Source organism: Budorcas taxicolor, chromosome 24 (assembly GCF_023091745.1).
Source record: "Budorcas taxicolor isolate Tak-1 chromosome 24, Takin1.1, whole genome shotgun sequence".
In the NCBI taxonomy this organism is placed as follows: domain Eukaryota; kingdom Metazoa; phylum Chordata; class Mammalia; order Artiodactyla; family Bovidae; genus Budorcas; species Budorcas taxicolor.
In genome coordinates this window covers 10,859,292-10,886,142 of record NC_068933.1, presented here as the reverse complement: position 1 = coordinate 10,886,142, position 26,851 = coordinate 10,859,292, and the positions used below count along the sequence as shown (strand labels likewise).

The 26,851-nt window shown below is 36.8% G+C and overlaps 1 pseudogene; it reads left to right on the top strand.

The window, feature by feature from the left end:
* On the top strand, nt 1-20,924 carry LOC128068169 (dnaJ homolog subfamily A member 1-like; annotated as a pseudogene).
* Nucleotides 20,925-26,851: the final 5,927 nt, after the last annotated feature.

The window sequence follows — 26,851 nt, the reverse complement described above, 5'->3', positions numbered from 1 at the left end:
ATGACGGTGATTCACAGATGCCAAAATATGACGAGCAGAGCAAATCTGTGTTCCAGATACGATAAGGTGAGAAAGACGGAACTCTTGGCCCCAGGTGATTTCCACGAAGACACCGGCATACAGTGGGGCTCACTATCTACCCCATGCAGCCGCCAACTTTAATAACAGGAGAGGGAGAGAAACGCATCTAAAAATGCAAATGGATGAAAAAATAAAACTGGGTTGCATAGTAACATCTTAAGCAGATTTGAGAGATGTATGTTTTGGAAGCCTAAGCTTCAGCCCTGGAAAATGGTTTTTGTGTATTCAACACATTTTGGGTTAGAACTGAGAAAAATACATCAAAATTATGAGTGGCTTAAAAAAAAAATCCCTTCTTCAATCCACCAACCTTCTAAACAATGTGATATTAAGCAAAGTTTGTTTCTGGTTTTTACCACAATATTTAGAAGCTTATTATAAGTGTGAATCTGCTCCATATATTAGGGGCTGTTGTTACATCATTGGAAAACACAAACAAACAAACAAACAAAAACCCACCAAGTTGCATCTTTGAAAGACCAGGTATATGTTCATACATACCACTTCTCAGTTGTTCACTGCAGTATTCAAGGAAAATAGAAGCCCTGTTTTCACTTGTTGTACATTTATGTACAATTTTATTCATATATTCTGATTCCTACCAAGTCTGATTGCAAATTAACCCATGTAAGTGCATAAATGGCCAGAATTTATATGTAAAATCGATGTTTCTCCCTGTCAAATCCCAGCTATGCTTTCATTAAACATAATATAGATGAATATTGAAGTAGTTTTACCAGAATGATGAGAAAATTAGAGATATTTTATGCTAAACTGCACCTAAATAAACAGTTCAAAACCTAATTTGTAAATAAGAAAAGGCAATGTTTCTTTTAATTCATCACATTGACATTATCTGGATATATCTGTATACATTACACAGCGGTAGTGTTTTTGAAATATACATAGTACAGGAAAAATATAATTTTGGTGTAGATGTTTTCCTAATTGGTTTTCAAGAAATATTCAGTGTCAATTTTAATGTCAAGATATAAACACATTGAGAAGTTATTTAGAGATGGCGAGCTCTCTGAGACAAGGAGCCTTATTTGTTTACCATAGTATTCTAAGCAGGTAGCAATGTGCCAAACACATAGTATATGTTAAATAAGTATTTGTGGAATGATTTAATGAATACATAGAGAAGTGAAGTCCATTAAATAAATGAGGCTTGATCAAAATATTTCACAAAATAGCCAAACTTAGCAATTAATGTAAAACAAAACTATTTCATGCCTAATTCTATAAATTAAAAATTGGATTTTTTAGCAAGGAATCACTCAATATTTCTTCATGATTTTTTTCTCTTTTTACTGGTGGTGTGTAGTGGAATAAAGGACCATTTACTGCCTAGAAACCATACTTTCAAAAGGAGTTTCAAAAATACTTGAATTCTAAAATATCATGCTGCTTACTTACAGCAAGTCTATGAAAAAAGGCTTGTTGAGCACTAAATCGCACCTCTTCTTCTCAGCCAATCTGACATCCAGGATTGACACAAGGGCTACAGTAAGATGTTCAGTTAAACATTCACCCACACAGGCTTCACATGTTTCTGACAGCATGCTTATTTTTGGGTGCTTACTGTAATCCAAGCACACATCAGCTTTTCTACATGTATAACCTCACTGAAGTCGGTGTTACCATTATCCCCATTATACAGACAAGAATATATAGGCTCAGGCAGGTGAGGAAGTTATCCAAGGTCATCTACTGAGGAAGTCGTGCCATAGGTCATAAAACAAACAGGCAGAAAAAAATACCTAAGTTCTCAACTAGACAGAAGAATCATTATAAAGGATATTATGAGTCAGGAGAAGAAATTTAGAGAGACTAAAAGAATGTGCCCCAAAATATAAAAATTGGGAGCACTCAATAGTTTTAATCTGAAACACGAACAAATTTATAAAAGCTACCAGATTAACCTACACAGGGGAGACTCAAGTTCAATCCCTGGGTCAGGAAGATCCCCTGGGAAAGATTCCCTGGCAACCCATTCTAGTATTTTTTATTTTTCTTTCATTCCAGAATTCTTGCCTTGAGAATTCCATGGACAGAAGAGCCCGGCAGGGTACAAATCATGGGATCGGAAAGAATCGGACATGACTGAGCAACTAACACTTATCTATATAGATTATAGTGAAAAGACCAAGACATTTAAGGTAACATTTGAATATAAAATGGAACCAGGTCAGTCCTAAGCTCCAAGAGGTTTTTTTTTTTTTTTCTTAATTTGAAGTATTGGTTGTTACGATGATCTACACCACCTCATAAGATATGGACTTTTACCATTAATAGAATAGATTTTATAATTTAATATAGCAAAGGCCTATCATTAATATATAAAACTATTAATATTTAACATCCCAATATAAGTTATTATGCCTAAATGGCCCAGAGGAAAAAAAAAAAGAAAATCCAACTGTGGAATGAAATCTGTGTCCAAAATAACTCTTAAGGAGAGCTTCTCATTTGACTGGATTTGTAACATAACTACTTTGCAACTAAATAGATAGATTTCTCTCTCTTCTTTCTGTGTTTATTTTTCTCTTTCCCTCCATCCCTTTCTCTTTTCTTTAAACTCCTATTACTCCCTTTACTCATAAAATCAAATGTACCTTAAAGGAATCTACAAAGAATGCCTGAAATATTTAAAGCTTTGTGCACTACTTAATATTAAAAACTGCTCCTAAGGGAAATGCCTATTAAATGCCACCTTCGGCTACTGCTATGTTATAAAATCTAGTATTAAAATCCTCACCATGACCAAAGGCATAGAGGGGGTGACGAGTATACCATGTAAGGAGAATAATCAGGTACACATACAGCTGCTGCTGCCGCTAAGTCGCTTCAGTCGTGTCCGACTCTGTGCGACCCCAGAGACGGCAGCCCACCAGGCTCCCCCGTCCCTGGGACTCTCCAGGCAAGAACACTGGAGTGGGTTGTCATTTCCTTCTCCAATGCATGAAAGTGAAAAGTGAAAATGAAGTCGCTCAGTCGTGTCCAATTCTAAGCGACCCCATGGACTGCAGCCCACCAGGCTCCTCAGTCCATGGGATTTTCCAGGCAAGAGTACTGGAGTGGGGTGCCATTGCCTTCTCCCGGTACACATACTGGAACTATACAAAAAAGATCTTAATGACCCGGATAACCACAATGGTGTAATCACTCACCTAGAGACAGACATCCTGGAGTGTGAAGTCAAGTGGGTGTTAGGAAGCATCACTATGAAAAAGCTAGTGAACTTGATGGAATTCCACCTGAGGTATTTCAAATCCTAAAAGATAATGTTGTTAAAATGTGGCCCTCAGTATGCAAACAAATTTGGAAAACTCAGCAGTGGCCAAAGGACCAAAAAAGGTCAGTTTTCATCCCAGTCCCAAAGAAGGGCAATGTCAAAAAATGTTCAAACTACCACAAAATTACACTCATTTCACACGCTAGCAAGGTAATGCTCAAAATTTTTCAAGCTACGCTTCAACAGTATGTGAATCAAGAACTTTCAGATGTTCAAGCTGGATTTAGAAAAGGCAGAGGAACCAGAGATCAAATTGCCAACCTCCGTTGGATCATCAAAAGCCAAGAGATTCCAGAAAAACATCTACTTCTGCTTCATTGACTATACCAAAGCCTTTGACTGTGTGGATAACAAGCTGTGGAAAATTCTTCAAGAGATGCAAATACCAGACCACCTTACCTGCCTCCTAAGAAACCTGTATGCAGGTCAGGAAGCAAAAATTAGAAACAGACATATTATAACAGACTGGTTCCAAATTGGGAAAGGAGTATGTCAAGGCTGCATATTGTCACTCTGCTTATTTAACTTATATGTAGAATACATCATGTGAAATGCCAGGCTGGATGAAGAACAAGCTGGAATCAAGATTGCTGGGACAAAATCAATAACCTCAGATATGCAGATGATACCACCCTTATGACAGAAAGTGAAGAGGAACTAAAGAGCCTCTTGATTAAGGTGAAAGAGGAGAGTGAAAAAGCTGGTTTAAAACTCAACATTCTAAAAGAAAGATGATGTCATCCAGTCCCATCACTTCATGGCAAACAGTTGGGGAAACAATGGAAACAGTGACAGACTTTATTATCCTGGGCTCCAAAATCACTGTGGATGGTGACTGCAGCCATGAAATTAAAAGATGTTTGCTCCTAGAAAGAAAAGCTATGACAAACTTAGACAGCATATTAAAAAGCAGAGACGTTACTTTTTTTTGACAAAGGTCCATATAGTCAAATCATGTATGAATGTGAGGGTTGGACCATAAAGAAGGCTGAGAGCCAAAGAATTGATGCTTTCTAAATGTGGTGTTGGAGAAGACTCTTCAGAGTCCCTTGGACTGCAAGGAGATCAAACCAGTCAATCCTAAAGGAAATCATCCCTGAATATTCATTGGAAGGACTGATGCTGAAGCTGAAACTCCAATACTTTGGCCACCTGATGCAAAGAGCCAACTCCTGAGGAAATAATCTGATTCTGGGATGGACTGATGGCAGGAGAAGGAGAAGATGAGATGGTTGGATGGCATCACTGAGTCAATCAATGGACATGAGTTTGAGCACACTCCAGGAGATGGTGGAGGGCAGGAAAACCTGTACGCTGCAGTTCACGGGGTCACAAAAAGTAGGACATGGCTGAGCAACAACATCCTGGAACTGGATTAGAGGATCCTTACTTGCCAGTTTAGAATTTTCTACTTTCATCAAACAGTAGGAAACCACCGTAGGTTCTGGAGCAGGATGACATAGCCAGTGTTATGTGCATGAAAAGAAAAGTCAGACAGTGTTTGAATTCTTCAGGAAAGGGGAAAAAATGAAACAAAACCAAAAAAACCTAGGAGCTGGGAAATTATTTACGATGTTGTACACAAAATAGTACATGTGTTTATCATTACTGACCTAAATTAGACTTAATATGTTTATATTGTTTTGCCAATTAATCATTCAAAAATCTTGACTAACAACCCAGACTCTGATATTAGGTATTAATTATGCTTCATATGTCATATGACTATATGAATTAAACAAGATGTCTTAAGGAGTAATAATGTTGAAGCATATTTAGAACAAAAATATGCCTTAAAGGTTAAGGGAAAGAGAGAAAGGGAGAGAGAGGCTGTCAGAATCCTGTGAAAACTTGCCTACTGCACTGAAAAATTACCCTCTAGTGAATTGCCTTCAGGCTGCATTTTCAGAAATTATATTCTAGTAGTGGTCAATTTTTCAACCCAAAGGGTGATATTTTTCTCCATAAATTTGATTCCCAGTCAATACTTTTTTATACATAATATGATCTAGGTATTTCACAGTTAAAAACAACCAAGGTTAAAATGTCTCATAAATACATAGTATCGTTAAACAGCAGCCATGTAAAGAGAGCGCTAGCGTCCCACTGTTGACACTAAGTGTGTTATTAGCCTACTTGTCACTCTTTCTTCTCAGACAATTTCAATAAATAAACAGTGAAACTCATAATGTACATTTCCCACTGTCAGAAGCTGCCATTCTTACCCCTATCCAAACAGGAGATGTGCTAGTTATTTCTGTAACAGACGGACAACTTTTTATATGTCAAAACATGCTGTCATTACAGTGATGCTGGTTCCACAAGTAGTTAATGAAGATAATGACATATATGATTAAGCTTAGATGCTAAAGAATCTGCCTGCAATGACGGAGCCCCAGGTTCAACCTGTGGGTTGGGAAGATTTCCTGGAGAATGGAATGGCAACCCACTCCAGTATTCTTGCCTGAAGAATTCCATGGGCAGAGGAACCTGGTGGGGTACAGTCCATGGGGTTCCAAGGATTCAGACACAACTGAGCAACTCACACTTCATTTGAAATATGTGTTGATTGCTTCTGATTATAGCCTCAAGGTTTAACAGACCTGTACACTCTTTTCTCCCCCTACATGACAGTTCATAAAGCTCCAGCTAGATTCTGGCACCATGCTCTGCAGCCTCAGGGTGCACGGAGATTGCCTGAAAAGATGAGACAACCCAATTTGCAACAGTGGTCCAGGTTCATCTCTCTCCTCCAACTCATTCAAGCTCAGGGCAGTCCTCCTTTTGACTGAGCTTGTCACTGTTCCTCTGCTGCAGGAGACTTCATGCCCAATGCTTCATTTTTATCCAAGTTTTTGTTTTTTTTTTTTTTAAATTCACAACTTAGTACGAAACATTTAACTTGTTGGTATTGCTTTGAAGGCAAACTTTGGCTTGCTACTGAGTTCTTTCTTTTCCCCTATGTACCAAGTCTTCCTTATCCCAATCTACCAGCCACTGGACTCACTAGTAATGTCTAGAAACTTTGACCTGCTTGTGACTCTGCTGCTTCTAATATGACCTAATTTGAGAGCATCGTTTTTGGAGTCCTCCTTCTGCAGTTTCTCTTTTGCATCTTCTCTCTCTCTCTTTTAATTTTTCCATTTTAACAGTGGAATTCTCTACCCCAAACATCTTTAAGAGGCTTGCAGCTATTTTCTTGGACTCTGGTCTCTCCTCACCAATTCACCCTTTGCTGCCACAACATTAATCCTCAGAGACAATTTTTCAAGCATCCCCTGTTCAGGAATGTAACATAAATGCTTTCGTCCCTGCTTAGTCATCACAGACATCCATAAAGGGTCTTATCTGAGAGAAGGAACCTGTGTGACTCTATGGGGCTAAATGTCCTACAAACTATGATTTATATTTATGATTAACATTGTATTTAGATTCAAAAGAGACAAATGATATTAGTGGGTATTCTCTAATCAATCTGTTGATTGTTCTGGTTAAAAGTATATTCCCAATTAAAATTTCTTCCACTTAGATCCACCTAATACATTACGCCACTTGGAAATGATCATCAGAGATGGAAAATCTTCCACTTTTATTTTCATGGAGGGACAGATATTTGGGTGAATAGTAGAAAAATTCTTATCCATTTTCTCTTTCTTGAGCTGGATTAGTTTTACCATGGGATCTAAATATTGATTTGCTTGTAATCTCAATGAACTCTTTTCAACTAACACTGAAAGCAACCTGAAACTAATACAACATAACAATTCACATTAATAAAAGGGAATAAAATGTTATTATTTTGAATTGTTTCAAGGAACTTTTGCTTTGTGGTATCACATATCAAGTAGTCTCTGGAAAACTCACTGTTCACTAGTGGATGAAGAAGGTAAATCGTGTTTTAGCATTGTTTTGGTTTGTGGTTTGGAGCTTAAGAACACCCTAAAAGGAGACTGAAGAAGCCTGTGGGTACCCCTGAGCACACACTGAGTAGTGATGCTTTCTGGGAGTCCGTACAAGCAGGTGATGCTCTGGAATGCAGTGGAAGGGGCTGCATAAGTCTCAGGGCTCTGAACATTAATGGCTACTGCCAATTTATTATTTCAATACATATTCAATTCTGTATTCTCCATGGTCTGTGGATGTGATATTGTTTACCTTGGGAAGAAAAGACAGTTTTCCACCCATTAGAACAAGAAATCTTCTCTTCCTAACAACTCCTGTGCCATTCTGGAGAGTCACCTTTGCCTTGCTTCACTCATTGTTGTTCATGGAACCAGCTCTAAAAGCACAAAGTTTAAAACTAAATGGAGGAAAATCAGATCTGTATTCACCTAGTTTTCCAGGAAACACTCTCAGGATATATAAGTTCACAAATAAATGTGAAGGAAGAAAAGAAAAAAAAAAAAAATCTTGCCATAAAGTATATTGTTTAAATATTTGGCTAACAGTGTTGTAAATACTTTACACTTCAACTCATGATACAAAGCAAAATAGACTAAAAATATTTTAATCAGAAAATAAATTGTTCTAGAAAATTGTTTCCAAATTACATGAAAAAAGTAGTTTCTCCTTTTCGATAACTTGTCTATCAAACTCAGGATGAAGTTGCTCACAATTCAACATCCTTTTCCATTAAATTAGAGTAGCATGGTTTTCCAGGAAACAGTGAAATCATTTTTTACTTTTTAAATCTAAAAATAGAGGATGTCACTAAACTAAAATTAATTTACAAGGAAAAGGACATGAACTCTCTAGTGTTAAACACATCTGATTAGTGAGTTAATGAAAGACAAAGTACCACAGCCTAATATAATTATGTCCCATTTGACTTTGTGTTTAAAGCTCCAAAAACAAGATTTAGCACAGAAGTAGAAAAGATGCTAATTAATGACCTTTTGTGATTGCCATGTACCAGACATCTTATATACACTGGCCAATTTGTTCCTCAAAACAATTCCTGGTGGGAGTTACTGACCTCATTATGTGTGTGCATGCTCAGTTGTATCTGACTCTGCAATCCATGGACTGAGCCTGCCAGGCTCCTCTGTCTATGGGTTTCCTGGGCAAGAATACTGGAGTGGGCTGCCATTTCCTCTGCCAGGGGATCATTCAGACCCAGGGACTGAACCCGTGTGTCCTGCATTGGCAGGTGGATTCTTTACAACTGTGCCACCTGGGAAGCCCTCATTGCAAAGATACACTAACTGAAGCACAAGGAAGTTGAGTGATTTGTCCAAAGTCTCAGGAATTTTAAGTCTGGAAACAGGGTTTGAACCTAGGCAGCATTTGACCTGAGACCTACTGTCTATCACCACACCATATTTCCATACTCAGGAAAGAGCGAATACGTAAATCAGAGATTACGTTCATGTCATTTTTATTGAAATGTTAATGTAAACTTGTTTTCTCTGTATACAAGGAAACAGTTGATTCATTAGCAGAACAGTAATTAAAATGGGTCAGTAAGTCAACAATGGAAATTCTAAAGGCATCCTAACCATTGGCTAACTACATGAACCAAAAACCAGGATACCATGCTACATTCCTAGCCCCACCGAAGAGCCAGCAGCTTGTTTTTCCTCCTTTATCCCAGTCTCTAAGAAGAGCAACAACGTAAAAATACTCTCACTGGATTCTTGGGAGAATTTTGAGACATGTTCCTACCACTTCGTCTCCCAGTCCCAATCCATGTACCTGCCAAGTCTTCAGTTCTACCCATTAAACAGCTGTCAGCACGTCATCCCTGCCGTGATTTCAACTCAGGCCCCTGGCATCACTCTTATTATCCATGCGGACTCTTAGCTGGTATTCTCCTTCCCATTCTGGCTCCCCACTCCGATATCGCCATCACCAGAGATGATCATCCCAAATTACAAATCTGACTATGGCCCACCCTGACTCTCAAATGGAATCTTGATACATCCCATTTTCACAGAACAAGATCAAAACTACATATCAAGATACACAATGCCAAGTGCCATCTGCTCCAGCTCACGCCTTTTTAGATTTCTCAGCTTCTCTTCTCCTTGATAGTTTGGAAAAGGAAAATGTATACCCCATGAATCATCTTTTTTATATGCCTAGGATTTTTGCCACCCAGCTCCTCCATCTAGCTCCCACTTGCTTTCCACAGCACATCTCCGGACAGAAGCTTCCTCTACTCTTTCTATCCCATGACCTTTGTGCCTCTCCTGGGCTGGTATTAGGTGCCATATACCCCCCAGGACATGCAGGACAGGCTTTGACACAGGGCTTATTGCTTCATTTACTGGTCTCTTCTCTCCACTTACTGGAAGGGATATGACAATAATCATTGTTTTCCCCAGGGCTTGCTACCGTGCCTGACATGTAAGTGTTCAGTAATCACTTCTGCTGAAAAAAAAAAAAAGCCAACATTATAAACGTGACATGAACACTGCTTCACTTTACCTTTGCTACACTTGACAAAAGAGAAGATAAACCTGAATACTGCAGAGCCAGCCATATTTTTATTACCTAAGTGACTCTAGTCAGCACGTCATGGCAAATAGATGGGGAAACAATGGAAAAAGTGGGAGACTTTATTTTGGGGGGCTCCAAAATCACTGCAGATTGTGACTGCAGCCATGAAATTAAAAGACGTTTGCTCCTTAGAAGAAAAGCTATGACCAACCTAGACAGCATGTTAAAAAGCAGAGACATTACTTTACCAACGAAGGTCCATCTAGTCAAAGTGATGGTTTTTCCAGTAGTCATGTATGGATGTGAGAGTTGGACTATAAAGAAAGCTGAGCACTGAAGAATTGATGCTTTTGAACTGTGGTTTTGGAGAAGACTCTTGAGAGTCCTTTGGACTGCAAGGAGATTTAACCAGTTCACCCTAAAGGAAATCAGTCCTGAATGTTCATTGGAAGGACTGATGCTGAAGCTGAACCTCCAATACTTTGGCCACCTGATGTGCAGAACTGACTCATTGGAAAAGACCCTGATGCTGGGAAAGATTGAAGGCGGGAGGTAAAGGGGACGACAGAGGATGAGATGGATGGCATCACCAACTCGGTGGACATGAGTTTGAGTGAGCTCCAGGAGTTGGTGATGGACAGGGAAGCCTGGGGAGAAGGCAATGGCACCCCCCTCCAGTACTCTTGCCTGGAAAATCCTATGGGTGGAGGAGCCTGGTAGGCTGCAGTCCATGGAGTCGCTAAGAGTTAGACACAACTGAGCGACTTCACTTTCACTTTTCACTTTCATGCATTGGAGAAGGAAATGGCAACCCACCCCAGTGTTCTTGCCTGGAGAATCCCAGGGAAGGTGGAGCCTGGTGGCTGCCGTCTATGGGGCCACACAGTGTTGGACACTACTGAACCGACTTAGCAGCAGCAGCAGGGAAGCCTGGTGTGCTGCAGTCCATGGGGTCGCAAAGAGCTGGACATGACTGAGCGACTGAAGTGACTGAATTCTCAAAGAGGTGTCAATAATAACTATTTTTTAAAATTTAGGCTATAAGTTTAATATTGAATAAATTAAACAATTTTCTTTTAAACAATAGTTCAACTGTAATGAGCTGAAAAGAATCAAATAGAGTCTCATTTCTAAATACAAATGAAATTGTTGGAATTGCTTATTTTTTTTTAATGTTGTACCTTCTGCTCCCTTAACAACATTCTGAAAGAATTTTTTCATCAACTCATCTCGAAGGAAAAAAGGTTGTCATAGTTTTAAAATGTTTGATACAGCATTTATAAATATGTTTTAAAACATGACTGCCATTGTTAAAGGAGTTGAAATTTCCCCAAAATCCTCAAAACCAGTGCGGTGTTTTGATCACTGGTTCTAGAGTTAGCCTTTTCTGGGTTTAAATTTTAGCTCCATGACTTCCTTACTGCTCAGCTTGGGGGAAGATTACTTAACTTTGCTCAGGGCCATTATTATTATTTTTTTTTTCCCCAGCTAAAGATAGGGTCAACCATAATCTCTACCTCAGAGCTTGCTCTGATATTGGTACAAGATAAACCATGGGTAGAATGAGATGCACTGCTAGTCATAGTAAGGCTCTATAAGCAATTCCATTTGTTGGTTTGTTATCATTTTTATTATAAGCTTATTATATATTTAAAATTGACACTCTGAGAACACGTTTTCCCGAGCTTCACCTGTTTCATAGCCCACAAGTGGCTGGCAGTACTCCAGGGCTGCCTCATGAGCGGCTGAGTCTTCAGAGGCATGGAAGTATCTAGGGCATCTGGCTCTCCAAACCCAGCTGGGCTAGCTCATATCCTGGTGTCCAAATATCCAAAATCAGTATGAAACTCACAGGGGATTCATGGAGAAGACAGAGCTGACATTGAATAAACTGTACTTTATGATTCCACAGGCTCACAAGTCACTTGTCTTCCTCAAGAAGGTAAACTCTGGATTTAACAATAACAGCTTTTGCCTCAATTACTCTATCAAGACTTCTCGAGATGAGATCTGTACTTAACACCAGGGTAGGAGCACATGGCTAGCACTGTCTTCACAAAGAATGAGCTGATTTCTTTGGGGGATAAGGATATGCAAATAGTCTGGATAAAGGCCAAAATAGGCTGACAATGAGGATGGCAAGCCAGGTACACTGCAATTATGATCACACATGGCCCCTGATTTCCAAAAACAGGTATCTCAGCCAAAGACAAGGACTGAAAGAAAACCAGAAAGACGGAAGGTGTTTTGTTTTCTGTTACTCTTTGTACCTACCCTTTGGTCCAACTCACAGTCTTCTTTCTATTAGACTGTTTGTGTAACTATCTTATCAACACTTAATTGTGAATTCCACAAAGCCAGGTTTCAGGCCACATGCTGCTATGTGAGGACTGACAGAATTTGCCCAAGGAAGATGAGCCAATCGATTACTAACAAAATGTCCACACTCAAAGCCAACTTAAAATATAATGCTAAATTCAGATATGGCTTAGATATTAGCCATCGAGCAAGGTACCTAATCATACTAATTGGAAAGCCACAATAGGTAAAGCTATTTCAATAATAGAAGACTGTCATAATTTATATCTCATATTTAAATAAGAAGAATAAGAATTAAAAGTAATGTCTGGAGTACCCATTTGTCTGCAGTATTTAATCAGAGTAGGGGAAACAATCTCGTGAATGGATGTGCAAGTGACTGCCTCTCCAAGGTGCCATTCAAGATATTCAAAGGGATAGGATCAGGTTAAGTATGGAATAACAGAGGCAAGATAGAAATTCACTTGCAGGTAACTCACTTGCAGCTGAGAAGCATGTATATAAAAAACCAGGTGCATCAAAAACCCAGTGTCATTGTTTCCTTTTTTTTTTTTTTTGGTAGCATTGATTGACTAAATGTCTCTAGAGAAGAAATGAGAGGAGTAAAATCTGTGAAAAGAATGTAACAAGGTCTGTAAAATCCCTCCAGACTAACTGGGTTTATAACCAAAACAGATTAACAAGGTCTACACTCAGTGGAGGTTTCAATTAGGCAAGATCAATTATAACAACTGCACAGTCTCCACAACTTAAGAGGGGCAAAAAAATATTATGCCTAAGTTACATGTCACTAAAATTAATTTACCTTTCATGGCAAGCCTCTCAGAGACAGTAAAATCTGACAACAGTATTTTAGCATCTTAAGATTTCATAGACACTATTTTTATGAATGTACTTGAGTTCCTAATAGACACTTATCCATATAAAAGTATAGAGCTAAATTGTAAGTAATTTTTTTTCAATTCAAGACAGCTAGATAAAGGTACTGGCCAATTGTTTTGCTTGGTTAATCATCTTTTTTTATGCTTTGTGAAAGGAATTCATGGGAATTATATCCCTTTCAAAGGCAGAAAATTGTTTCACTTTTTTCCTTATTCTCTATAAATCATAATCTCTAAAAACAGAGGTTTCTCCCATACTTAGAAAAAACCGAAAGAATATGTTCAGTCACACACGAATCTTCTGAAAAAATTGATCCTCTGGATCCAATTGCATTTCAAGGATCTAGTCAAGATTTATACCAATTTTCTAAAAAAGACTCCATCTCCTAAAAATAAAGAAGGAAGGAAGCAAGGAAGGGAGGGAGAGAGATAAGGGAAAGGAATTAAAAATAAAGAAAAATAAGAAAACAATGAAAGTTAACATTTTAAAGCAGAATTTTAATGAATATGTCTTCTATAGGAGAAACTGGCAAATATATTAGCTGAAGAACAGGTAATTCATAGAAAATCTAGGTAAATTTTAAGATTTTTCTTAATTTGCTTTTAAAACAAAGATTTCTAATACCTATTTTTTAGAGCTAAATCAATCTTTACCATCCATGAACTGTGGTCTACCAGGTTCCTCTGTCCATGGGATTCTCCAGGCAAGAATACTGGAGTGGGTAACTGTTCCCTTCCCCAGAGGCTCTCCCCAACCCAGAGATGGAACCCAGGTCTCCTGCATTGCAGGAAGATTCTTTACCATCTGAGCCACCAGGGAAGCCCAAGAATACTGGAGTGGTAGGCTATCCTGTCTCCAGGGGATCTTCCCAATCCAGGGATCAAACCAGGGTCTCCTGCACTGCAGGCAGATTCTTTACCAGCTGAGCTACCTGGGAAGCCCATGTATGTATCAGCTAAAATTTTACATAATGTAGTACTTGGGATGTTGGATTTCTATCCCAAATATTTAAGAGCACAGTTTACAGTTCTTCCTGCCCATACAAATCTCAAATATGACATTTAAAAAGGGGTAAATATACAGAAAGAAGCTTATGCTCTCTTAAAGCAAAAACTTAAAAAAAAAAAACAACTATTCACTGAAGATTGCTTTGAATTTTGTGAACATATATAGATTATTATGTCTCTTTTGACAGTGAGATTATAGAATCCAATGATTCTCAAGCCACTCTAGACACACAATTTAAATACTTAATAATACGGACTCATTTATTTCAAACTGTAATGACTGTGACCCAGAATAAGATATACAATGTACATTGCAACCTAATGCATACCCATCCCATAAAAGTTTTATGAAACAATATATACCCTTGCCAAGTGTAAAGGATAATATTTTTAATTCTACATTTTCTATTTTAGTCCTGTCAAAGCTATTCATTTTTATAAAAGTGTTTTTAAAAAATGAAGAAAATCGTTTACAATTCCATTAAAGATATGTGAACTCAGTGGGGTCTAAGGTCCATTTATAAAGGCTATGTGTTCTCTTTGTAAATGGAAAACTCTGGAAAAGCCACATTTAAGATTCAGAAGATGAATTAAAGGCTGATTCCAAATGCAACCTTCAGGCACTGTGCAACAGAGAAATCTTGATTATAAATGAAACAAGAATTTAAAAGAGCTTTAAAAGAATCTGATAAGCATTTATGTAGCATTTACTATGTGACAAGCACTGTACTAAGCACTCTGTGGATCCTGTTTCTCTTAATTCTTCTGCCAGTTCTTCATGAGGTTTCAACTCAGGGCTAGAGAATCTGAGGTGTAGAGTGTTTAATGTCCAAAGAGCTGTCTGTTTATCAATGGAGGCTAAGTTTGCAAATAGAGTACTAGCAACAAGAGATGCTGAGTGATGTATACTGAGGACTTGGTTGCAAAGAACATTTTGATAGTGCCTAGGAAATCTAGACACTTTCCTGAACAGAAATATAGGGAGGATAGTATCATTCTGGGGCTTTCCAGGTGATACGAGGGATAAAGAACCCTATTGTCAATGCAGAGATGTAAGAGACGCGGGTTCAATCCCTGGGACAGGAAGATTCCCCTGAAGAGGGGCATAGCAACCCACTCCAGTATTCTTGCCTGCAGAATCCTATGGACAAAGAAAGCTGATGGGCTATACAGTCCATGGGATCGCAAAGAGTCAGACACGACTGAAGTGACTTAGCACACATGCACAGTATCATTCTAGATTAATCTGGCATGAAGCAGGGACTCATGGAGTCAGGTATGTGACATCAGTCTTATTACTAAGGAAATACGGTGTCAACAAAAATGGCAGTAACAATGGTTAGTGTCTCCCACGTGTTTCAAAGGTTGGCCTGGGAGTCAGAAGATCTGTCAATAAAACAGTAAAGTATTCACATGAAAACAGACACATAGGTCAATAGAACAGAATGAGAGACCAGAAATAAATGCACACATACATGGTCAATTAATTTATAAGAAAGGAGCCAAGAATATATAATGAGGAAAGGACAGACCCTTCAATAACTGGCACTGATATAATGGACAGCCACATGCAGAAGAATTAACATGGACCACTATACTTACACAAAAGTTAACTCAAAACAGACCTGAGACTCGAATTTACATTCAAGTACTATCCCTGAAACCGAAGAACTCCAGAAGAAGACATAGGAAGTAACCTTTTTGACATTGGTCTTGGTGATTTTTTTTTTTTAATCTAGCATAAAAAGCAAAACAAGTACAAAGTCAAACTAAAACGCTTCTGCACAGCAAAGGAACAAAATGAAAAGGCAATCTACTGAATAAGAGAAATTATTTTCAAATCACATATCTGAGAAGGAGTTAACCAAAATAGACAAAGAACCCACACATCTCGGTGTAGGGAAAAAAATCCAATCAAAAAGTAGGCAGAAGAACTGAAAGACATTTTTCCAAAGACAACGCACAGATGGTCAACAGGCACAAGAAAAAATGCTCAGCATCACTATCAGAGAAATGTAAATCAAGACTATAATGAGGTATCATCTCATACTTCTTAGAACAGTTAATACTAAAGAGACCAAAGATGAGTGCTGTGAGAATGTTCAGAAAAGGAGACTCCTGTGAACTGTCAGTGAGAACATTAACTAGCGTAGCCACTATGGAAATCAGTGCAGCAGCTCCTCAAGAAAATGAAAGGCAAAGAATTTTTGTAACGAAGTATGGTAACAGATTATTAAGTTACCGAGACCTATTGTGGTGATCACTTTACAATGTATACCAATATCTAATCATGTTGTACACCCAAAACTAATATATTATATGTCAGTTCGGTTCAGTCGCTCAGTCGTGTCCGACTCTTTGTGACCCCATGAATCGCAGCACGCCAGGCCTCCCTGTCCATCACCAACTCCTGGAGTTCACCCAAACTCATGCGCATCGAGTCAGTGATGCCATCCAGCCATCTCATCCTCTGTCTTCCCCTTCTCCTCCTGCCCCCAATTGGAAAACATGCCACTCTATGCCCTTTGGTACATTTTTACCCCTAATTCTTCCCTTGTAAAGGGGTATAATGCAAATTAATTTATCATTGAGGATTGTCATGAGAATATGTAAAGCATCCAGTAAGTAACTTTGTATGCAGGAAAACCATTATAAATGGTTTACAATATTTTTTATTTTATTCTCATTCTTGTCAGTTCTATAATTTGTGTTTTTTCCTTCTCCCTAACCCTGAAATTAAGTTGTGAAATGAAACTAAATCTATAGGGAGAAGGTTAAGTGGCTCAGCTTTAACATAAAAGATGGGAAGAGACTGGATTCAAGTATTCATACTCTGCGATGACTAACCTGAATTTCTCAGTTGAGATGATTTACATTTTCTGATTTCACCTCAAGTGTTTGTGTCCATCTGCTTCTGAGCATGTTGTTAAATATGCTTGACAAGAAAGAAGGGTAAGGATGATGTGACTGCCACTTTCTAAGGAGAGGGGGAGAAAAGGACTAAAATGATCTACTTAAATCTGTCACGTAAATAGTACTTTATGATGTAAAGCTTCAGTTTATCTCTTAAAAAAAAAAAAAGATTAACAATATGCTCCTTAGGGTATATTTCCCGGAGAAACCTAAAAGCTCGGTATTGGTGTCAGGAAGGGTGCAGTCAACTTTGTATTTAGTAAATAATTTTGATTTCTTGCCAATTTTGACAGTCCTTCAAAAGTTTCATCCTTCGATTAGAGCCATATAAGTGAAAATGCAAGAGAAATAAGAAAACATTGAAAAAATTACTTCATTTTATTTCTTTGCCAGTGAACTGAAGATATGATTAAGAAATATGCCTACATCCCTCCCTAGGCAGAAAAGTGACAGTTAAAACAATAACTAAGGGGAAAAATCAATAACTTTGAAAATATAATTAAATATTTTGTAAGCAATAATCATGAAATGAAAGTCAAGTGACATTTTTGGAAAATTATTTGCAACAAGTATGCTAACTGGGTTAATAATATCTTCTATATACAAATTCTGAGAGATACAAATGTTAACACCAAAACAACACTGGACAAAGAACAAGAGTAGACAATAAGCAAAGAGATAAAAGGCCAAGAGTTTTACTTCATTCGGCCTCCAATAAATTAAAAAGTGAACAAGCAAGTTCTCATTATCACCAAAATGACTCTTTTTTCCCAAAGTTGTTTTTTTTTTCTTTTTTTGAACAGCCTATAAGTCTGAAGTAAGTATACAAAGACATAGATATTTATATATTACTACGGATGTTTTGAAAATGAAAAAAAAAACATTGTAAAAGCTGTTACCTGTAAAACGGGAATTGTAGACAGATTTAATACCAAAATCACTAAGATTGGGTGCAGGTCATCTAGACTAGAAACTGGCAGGCACATGTCACTGGTTTCCATTCATACCCCTTTTGTTTGTACTAACATTGCTTTCTGCTGCAAGAGATCATGTGTGGTGAAAATTTCCAACTCAGTAAGTACCAAAAGAAGAGAGAGCAAAGATGATCTATTGATTCAAAAGTAGAGGTCCTAAAATCAAGGTATCCTTAGCTTAGATATGTTCAGCCAACTTGCAGCTCCTGCAAAACCTTCTAACTTCCTCTCCTATTTTGTTCAAAGAGCCAAGGATGAAGGTTTGGAAGGCTACTTATGTAGGAAGAAAAAGAATCCTATTTTTCCACAGAAGACATTAGGAAATCTTTTATCCTTAAGTACAGAATATAACTGATGGACCTAACAATGGCATGAAAACCAGGCTTACTTCTGAACCACAAAGGGTTTTTTTTAAGGGAAATCCTTTAATGGTAGCTTCTTTGTCCTGTATTGGTCTCCCTCTAAGATTTTACTAAGTAAAGTGAATTTTAAAAATTCAGAGATAACATGATCAAACTTGATATTATAAGGAAAAACAACAAAATTATTAAAGCTATTAACCAATTGGCAAATTATTAAAGAAAAAAAACTTCAGAAAATGAACCTATTTTACAGATATGGTGACCAACGTCTTTGCTGGTCTGGCGATTTCCCAGACTTCCCACTGAAATCCCTGCCTCTCAGGAAGTCACTCTATTCCAGGCAAACCATGACAGTTGGTTACCTTATGACTTGAATCTTAATATAGATTTATTTGCCATTTAGAAAATAATAACTTGCCTTTAGACATGAGAGGCTATTGTTAGTCACTTTAGTCATGTCCCACTCTTTGCAACCTCATGGGCAGCAGCACGCCCCCTGTCTTTCACTATTTCCTGGAGTTTGCTCAAACTCATGTTGAGTTGATGATGCCATCCAACCATCTCATCCTCTGTCACCCTTTCTCCTCCTGCCATCAATCATCCCCAGCATCAAGGTCTTTTCCAGTGAGTCCCCTTTTTGTGTCAGGTGGCCAAAATATTGTAGATCAGCTTTACCAAGCTTTACTATTTACCAAATAGTATATAATGAAGTGCTCCTCAAAGGGTAAATGGAAATTCTCTATTCTAATACCAAGGTAGGTGAGGTTCTTGATTAACGAGTGTCTCATTTAACCAAGACGTTCACCAGGTTTCTGAGGGAAAGAAGCCATTCAATACACATCTCCCTCTAAAATGAGGAGGAAAAAACAAAATCTTGAGCTAGAGCATTCGATCTCTTATGGGATTTATTCAGAATCCAAATCTCAACCCAAATAATTCTGGACCTGGCATATTGTTTAAGAATATCTCTATGGTCTTATTTTTTTTCAATATATTTATTTAATAATGTATTGAGACATGTAAATGCATTAAGAGCTAACTGGCACATAAAATATAATAGAGCTCATGGCTATTCCCGGTCAAGTATTTTGGTACTTTATCAGCATTTCCAGGATCTTTAAAAAACTATAAAATATTTCTTGGCATACTAAACTATACAGGGACAAAACCTCCTCCTCACTTGGAGTTCTAAGAAGGGAGTTACTCTAGACATACTGTGTGACATCAATGTCATTTGATTTGAATATTTCTTGATCAATTAAATTTCTTAGTTTATGTATTAAGACATCTGAGGTGACTTTACTGACTGAATATATTAAGCTAGTTAAAATAGTTCTATGTAAAAGTGTATGAAAATTAATTATAAACATGGGAAAATGCACAAACTTTAAACTACTAAGAAGTATGAACTCAGGACAGATTTTTAATTAAATTTAAGTGGGACAGCTTAAATTTGTCAAATGGAAAGACACTCTTGTCAAAATTGTAAAAGTTCAACTTTTTCTCCAGATATTTTAGTAACATTCAAATGCACAGAGATTGGATTCACCATGTAGACAAAACATCCTACTGATTACTTGAATCGATTAAATTTATTCATCTCTTTCAGATGACAACACTATGTGGGCAGACTGATTTTCAGCAGTTTGTCTAACGACAATCTTGAAAATGAAAGAACTTTTCTGGAATAGATTTTTCTCAAAAGGTGATGCTTCCATCTTCTTGCTTTCACCTTATTGGGAATCTTCAGATGCTGAAAGTGACATTCTTTTTTATGTTGTTTAACTGAAAGAAAGGATTAAGAGACTGATACAGAACAGTTTTCCCTGGCTATCTATCTACAGATTTGAGCAGATTTTGGCATGATTTGTTTTTGAAACAAAGAGTAGTAAAATTAAGATTATGGATTATAGCTTTTTTTTTTTTTTAACTCTTCAATAACAACTTCCTGATTGTTGAGCATAGATGTGAAAGGGCACTGTTTACTGTCACTCCCTTATATTTATCCCTAATTTTGACATTAATATTTCCAGACTGGACTTCACTGTGACACTAGTGTTAAATGAGAATTTTAGTATTTAGAAGAAAATTCTAGAATCTCATATTAACAAAAGCATGAAAGATGGCCAGAAGATAACATTCCATGGTAAAGAAGATCAAGAACCAGGATTGGAGACAAAGGATATTATCATTGCTTTAGATCAGAAGGACCATGCTTTTACTTAAGGAGGAGAATACCATCTCGTGTGCATGAACCTGCAGCTGGCTGAAGTTTTGTGTGGCTTCCAAAAGGCAATCTACTTTTGACCAAACCATAGTCATCACTTCTCATCCAGGTCAGATTGTCAAGCATAAAGACATTAAGGGTGTGCTAGATGAAGGCATGCCAATTTATCATAGACTATATGAAAAGGGCTGCCTAATCACTGAATTGAGATTAAACTTTCCAAGAATGGCTTTCTCTCCCCTGATAAACTCTCTTTGCTAGAAAAACTCCTGAGAAGGAAGTAAAAAAGATTGATGAAATGGACCAAGTAAAACTAGTGGACTCTGATTCAGATCAGGAAAAACAGTGCCATTCAATGGAGAAGCATATGAAGATGATGATCATTCTTGAGGTGGTGCTCAGTGTCAGACTTCTCACTAGGACCAGGAATGAAACTCACTGCTGGCGTTTTATTTTTAATAGTTAACAGAGTGAAAGATTATAATCATCATACTTTCACTACTTGCTATTATTTTAATATTCATATATAGCAGTGTTTTAAAAGTTAAATGAAGAGTATACTTGCATATAAAAGTTTAAAAATACCTCAAAGTATTTATACTTTGTTGTTCATTTATAGAAATCACTATTTATTATGAGTTCTCGTGATACTAGGAAGCTCCCTCCTTGTTTTGATTGCACATATTTTGGAAGCAAGTCATGCCTTCACTTGAATCCAGCTTCTTTATACATTGTTTTATAGCTGGATCAAATTGTTATTTAAACCCCAGGTTGAATCAGCAACATAATCTGCTGGGAAACACCATACTGGGAGAACAAAGCATTAATATTTATTGAAAAATTTGTAGACAGTGGCCTCAGTTATATATCTTTGACTATTTCTGAGGTACAAAATATGTTTTACTGATGAGAAAACAAGAACTCTGAGATGAGAGATATTTAGGAACTTGTTTAAAGACACAGTGTCAGAGTTGGTATGCAAACTGGGATCTATCTGGATTTCAAAAGTCTTCATTATTTTCACTGTATCTCACTAATCTTCATTCTAGGAAGTCTAAGTAGCAAACTGAAATGACAAAAGTTTTTTAATCCTTAGACTGAGATGGAAGATATTTGAAATTCTTGCCCAATGTGAATGCTTCATGACCCTATTGAACTACAGATTACCATGATTCCCACCTTGGCCTTTTGCTAATAACTAACATGACCTTGAACAATTCATTTCATCCTTTTCAAACTTAGTTACACATATATAAAATTTAAAGAAAACTCTTCAAACATGAGACTATCATTACATCAGTGATATATTATTTTATCCTTATTCTAATTCCAAAGCAGAAATTTAGTGAAAATGTTAATTGCATTACTTTTCATATTTTTCTCTCTTTGAGTACAAAGGGTTATAATTGTTGCCATTTTCTGTTTGAGTGTCCTGTTATTTGATTCAAAATAATATACAATTTTAAGTTACTCAAGTAAATGTCAGATTGACTATGTATATTTAATATTGAGAGTTAGATATCCACAAATGATGAAGATCAAGACTCATGAAACAGTCTCAAATAACTGTCAGAGTGTAATTCAGAGTTTTATAAAGCCACAATCTTCATGTAATGTGCCCACCCTAAACAATGAATAACTAATTTATAAAATCGATATGTGCTAAGCCCTCAAATTAAATCACATTACTCATCATGCAAGTAAAACTAATACAGTAATTGTCATTACCCATACCTCTCTATTAGAAGTAAACAGAAAATGCTGCTGGTCCTGGCTAGTACACTCAGGACACAATAACAGTTGAGATTTACAAATAAATAAATAAATTCCAATGTTTTCCGTTACTAATTTCTCTGTGCAATTATCATTTGTATTTTGAATTTAAATTTTCAGATTATATGGAAGTCTCTGAAGTAAAATTTCATAAAAGTTTATATGACTTCTGATGTAGTTACTTATTGTAACAATTTGGTAAATCAAACAGAAAGAACATACAGGTAAATGGAAGTTACTTAGCTGGGTGGAGGGCTCACAATTATTCAACATACTATTGTATTCAATTATTCTACTACTCAATATATTATTAAAAACAGAAATATTTTTCACAGAACTAGAACAAATAATTTCATAAGTTGTGTGGAGATATAAAAAGCTTTGAATAGTCAAAGCAATCTTGAGAAAGAAGAATGGAACTTGAAGAATCAACCTGTCTGACTTCAGATTATACTACAAAGTTAGTCATCAAGACACTATGGTACTGGCACAAAGACAGAAATATAGATCAATGGAACAAAATCAAAAGCCCAGAGATAAATACATGCACCTATGGACACCTTATCTTTGACAAAGGAGGCAAAAATTTACAATGGAGAAAAGATAATATCTTTAACAAGTAGTGCTGGGAAGAATGGTCAACCACCTGTAAAAGAATGAAACTGGAAAGCTTTCTAACACCATACACAAAAATAAACTCAAAATGGATTAAAGATCTAAATGTAAGATCAGAAACTATAAAACTCTTAGAGGAAAACATAGGAAAAACACTCTCTGACATAAAATACAGCAAGATCATCTGTGACCCACCTCCCAGAGTAATGGAAATAGAAGCAAAAATGAACAAATGGGACCTAATTAAACTCAAAAGCTGTTAAACAATGAAGGAAACTATAAGCAAGGTGAAAAGACAGACGTCAATGTGGGAGAAAATAATAGAAAATGAAGTAACTGACAAAGAATTAACCTCAAAAATATACAAGCAGCTCATGCAGCTCAATTCCAGAAAAATGAACGACTGAATCAAAAAATGGGTCACAGAACTAAACAGACATTTCTCCATAGAAGACATACAGACGGCTAACAAACACATGGAAAGATATTCAACATCACTCATTATCAGAGAAAAGCAAATCAAAGCTACAACGATGTACCACCTCACGCTAGTCAGAATGGCTGCTATCAAAAAGTCTACAGACAATAAATGCTGGAGAGGGTGTGGAGAAAAGGGAACTCATTTACACTGTTGGTAGGAATGCAAAATAGTACAGCCACTATGGAGAACAGTGTGGAGATTTCTTAAAAAACTGAAAATACAACTGCCATATGACCTAGCAATCCCACTGCTGGGCATACACACCGAGGAAACCAGAATTGAAAGAGACACATGTACCCCAATGTTCATCACAGCACTGTTTACAATAGCCAGGACATGGAAGCAACCTAGATGTCCACTGGCAGATGAGTGGATAAGGAAGTTGTGGTACATATACACAATGGAATATTATGCAGCTATTAAAAAGAGCACACTTGAATGAGTTCTAATGAGGTGGATGAAACTGGAGCCTATTATACAGAGTGGAGTAAGTCAGAAAGAAAAACACCAATACAGTATATTAATGCATATACATGGAATTTAGAAAGATGGTAGCAACGACCATATATGTGAGACAGCAAAAGAGATACAAATATAAAGAACAAACTTTTGAACTCTGTGGAAAAAGCTGAGGGTGGGATGATTTGAGAGAACAGCATTGAAACATGTATATTACCATACGTGAAATAGATGACCAGTCCAGGTTCAATGCATGAAACAGGGCATTCAAGGCCTGTGCACTGGGACAACCCAGAGGGAAGGGATGGGGAGGGCAGTGGGAGGGGGGTTCAGGATGGGGAACACGTGTGCACCCATGACAGATTCATGTCAACGTATGGCAAAACCCAACATAATACTGTAAATTAATTAGCTTCCAATTAAAATAAATAAATTAATTTTTAAAAGAAATATAAATGGATAGATTTATTTCTGTGATGAAAATGTGTGATATATCAAGGAAGAATCAATTCTTAAATACCACCTTGAAATCTATGTTTAATTATTTTTGCTTACCTTACAATTTTGAGCTAGGTAAAAGTTAAATGAGAAATATGATCTTTTTAAATAATAGTTGGCAATAATGGAATTTTATTTAGCAAAAAAAGGAATACGCACATTTGTGTAACTATGGACAGACTTTAAAATATGTATTTTCTATATTGTAAACTCATTAATATGCATAAATTAAAAGTTAAAGATACTATATATTATAATCATTGAACACAAATTTAGTACACTATTGACAACTTTAGTCATAGTGTCCAACGTTTAACTCACAATTTGTGATTGGAAAGTAAATGTTCTCTTGAAATAAAAGAGTATTTTATTTTTGCATAGCCTAATAGAAGGTGACGCATCTTAACACATAAGTATATTAGAGATGAGGTTATTGATTGAGGAAGAGTCACAATTTGAGAGCCAGATGTGCTCTGACTCCCCTTTAAAATACATCCTTAATGAATTAAAGAAACATCTAGCTCTTCCTTTGTTTAATTAAGTAGGTGCTAATTTAAGTCAGCCCCATAGCATCATATCCAAGGTCTACTCTGCGTAGAGACTCTAAGACATTCTTGCTTTATCATTATCATCAATAATGATATTTTTTTATCACAAATTCTCTACCACCACTATGATCATCATGTAAATTATATCTCTAAAACTCTCATAACTCAAAGACTGTAGTGTTAGGACCAAAACTAAGTTCATCCAAAGTGTAGAGAGAAACCAGGTTTAAACACAATTTTAAACAAGGCAGCATATGCTATTTACTGCTAGGTGATGGCAGCATCGTGGGGCATGCAGGAATCGAAGTGAGCATCACTCAAAGGCAACAAAAGTAGAGTATAGATTCCAAAGTGACAGGACAGAAATATGGACATCAGTTGACCCTGCAAACCACAGCCCCAGCTGCTACCCAGAAGATATCCTGCAAGTGAGAAGTGAGCTGTCAACGCTACCTGAATTTAAATCAAAAGAATAGGAAGCAAACTCTCCTTCTGCTTTGAATACAATTCTTTAAAATTAGTACCATGTTCACAGCCATTTATTGTATTTTTATCAAAATACAATTATTTGTAATATGATTTAATATTTAAGTTAATACATAGGAATATATAGTTAACATATAAGAAAGCACCCCAGGTTATTCTAGTATTCTGAATCACTTCAAATCTGACATATTTGTAAGTTTTCGACATCTAGGCTTCAGGTCCTAATTTGGCAGATGTTTAAAATAGCTGAACCATATGGTCTACTAAAGATAACATTATCAAATTCAGTATGTAACTCCTCACGTTTAAATATGCCCTATTGAATTATTTAAGTCACAATGTCTCCTTAATTGTCTACTGGAAGAAAAATATACAACCTTACAACTCACTGGTGTCCAGGATTTTGGAGGTGACCCATGTACAATTTTGCACAAAATAATGTTCCTGCCATAAGAAAATAATATTCTAGAGATCAAGAAAGACAAGACAAATAAGGAAGACAATAAGTAAACACACTGCATTAGTCTAACTGCATTAGATTAAGATGTTGGTAAAAACAGTAAACCGTGGCTGAATAGCAATAACTTCTCAGCAACTGATTTGCACTAGTGTCTGAAAGCATGATTCCATTTAGCATGATGAGGGAGAAAATAGTTCACAGTTTTGGCTTGGACACTATATGAGATGTCCATAAAACAAACAAGGAAACTGACTTGCATATACACATCCAAAAATCAGAATAGCCATCTAGGATGGCTTTAAAAAAATAGGAATTATTAACAATTAGGTGGTATTTAAAAACTTGGGAAAGTAGATGACCCCTAACATAGTACAGTTTGAGAAAAAGGTAGAAAGGTGGTAAGCAACATGCTGAATCCAGAATCTCAGCCTGCAAAGAATGGGTAGAGGAAAGGCAGAAAATAATGCTAACATAAGCAGCCAACAAAATCTAAAGGATACCCTGGCTCCATGAATGTATTTCAATGGAGAGCAAGTGACTGACTGTTGAAACCTGCTGGAAAATCTACGCAAATATAATCAGGAAGCTCAGGGTAAAGCAAAATTCACTGTTGTTCCTGATGAGAAAAGCTTCAGTGAATTGTTAGGGAAAGAATTCAGTTTGGGGAGGATGGAGAGGTTAATACAAAGAGGAAAAGGGGATACAGAAAATCTAGAATATACTTTTGAAGACAATTTAGGAGATGGAGAACAAAGGGGAAGAATTCCTTGAATAAGGCGGAAAGAGATTCACAATATTCAATAATTCTTAATAGGAAGAAAGTAAAAAGATTGGTATAGATGTACGCTTGCATTTAATAGTCAACAACCGGGAAAGTGTTGGCCAGTAACTTCCATTTCTCCATCATGTGTAAGGAAAGTGTACCCCTGAGTGAAAGGGATGGGAGGCTTTGTCAAGGATTTTAGGAGAAACGATGCAACTGGTCATCTCAAAGTGTGGGAAACGTAAATGTAAGAGAAAATATCAT